Genomic DNA, 1,425 nt, shown 5'->3' on the forward strand with positions numbered 1-1,425 from the left:
CGCGGGGACCCCGGGCGCAGCGAGCCAGGGCCGCCATCTTCTCCTCCCGCAAGCCTCCGCGGCCAATGGATGCCGCGGGGGGACAAACTTGACCAGAAGTCAGCAACGCGGAAGTACAGGCTTTCCCTTCAGGGGACCACCCCCGAACTGCGCATGCGCCGATCCCAAGGTGAAGGCTGCTGTCGTGCCCCAGCAGCGCGGCCAATCCGAGCCCGGGAGCTGCGGGCTTGCGCGTGCGAGCGGGTTGCCATGGTTCCGAGCGGCCCCGCCCCTCCACTTCCGACAAACTTGACCAGAAGTCAGCAACGCGGAAGTACAGGCTTTCCCTTCAGGGGACCACCCCCGAACTGCGCATGCGCCGATCCCAAGGTGAAGGCTGCTGTCGTGCCCCAGCAGCGCGGCCAATCCGAGCCCGGGAGCTGCGGGCTTGCGCGTGCGAGCGGGTTGCCATGGTTCCGAGCGGCCCCGCCCCTCCACTTCCAAGACACGCCCCCCGCTCCTCCCCGCCCTGTTCCTTGTTTCTCTTCGGTCCCTTCCTCACTGCTAGCCTTTGCGCGGTGGCGGCTGTTCGCAGCGGCTGCCACTCACTTGTCCCCAAAGCCATCCCAACCCTGCAGGTGCCTCTCATTGCCCCACCCAGCTCATGTCTCTTGCCCCCACCCACTGCCCCTGGCCTCCAGCCCTGCTGGACAGGATCCCCCGCTGCCAGGACTATGGGGCCAGGGACCCAAGTCTCCCCAACAGCAGGCAGTTGCAGCAGAAGCAGCATGGAGTTGACTCCCCCACTGCTCTGCCTGCTCGGGTGGGGGCGGAGCTGGCTCCTAGCCCTCCCAGCCCTGTCAGTGAGCCCCAGCCACGTCCAGCAACTCTGCCCTGCCAGAGGGGCCCCCAGCCCCCTGCAAGCCCCACTTACCTCAGGCTCCAGGAGTGAAAAGTGAAGCTGAGCAGAGCAGAGCCTCAGGCCCTGCCCGTCCCCTCCCCCTCCCCCTCGGGGCAGGGTTGGGGGCTTCCTACCCTGTTTGCAGACAGCTCTTACAGGTTGGAGCTCTACCAGCCCGCAGATCTCTTTGCAAAAGCAGGGAATATGCAGGTCTCTCTGCTAAAAGGAGAAATCCACGCTGGAAAACCAGGATCCCTGGTGATCAGGTGGATCCGTGCCCCCAGCAGCTACAGACAAGGTGTGTGGTGGGAGGGGTGATGCTTGCCCCTCCAGCCGGGGAAGGGGGCAGGTTTGCAGGGGCACCAGGTTGGGGGAGGGAGGGAGGGCGGTAGATGCAGTCAGAAGTGAAGGGCACCAGCAGGGAAAGGGGATGGGGCTGTAGTTTGGGAGTGAGGGGCAGCAGCAGGGCTCGGGAGCGAGCGGCAGGACCTTCGCAGGCACCGGCGGCGGGATGCGCCCGCGGGCTCCGGCTCCGAGGGGCTCCC

Source organism: Alligator sinensis, unplaced genomic scaffold, assembly GCF_000455745.1.
Source record: "Alligator sinensis unplaced genomic scaffold, ASM45574v1 scaffold177_1, whole genome shotgun sequence".
In the NCBI taxonomy this organism is placed as follows: domain Eukaryota; kingdom Metazoa; phylum Chordata; order Crocodylia; family Alligatoridae; genus Alligator; species Alligator sinensis.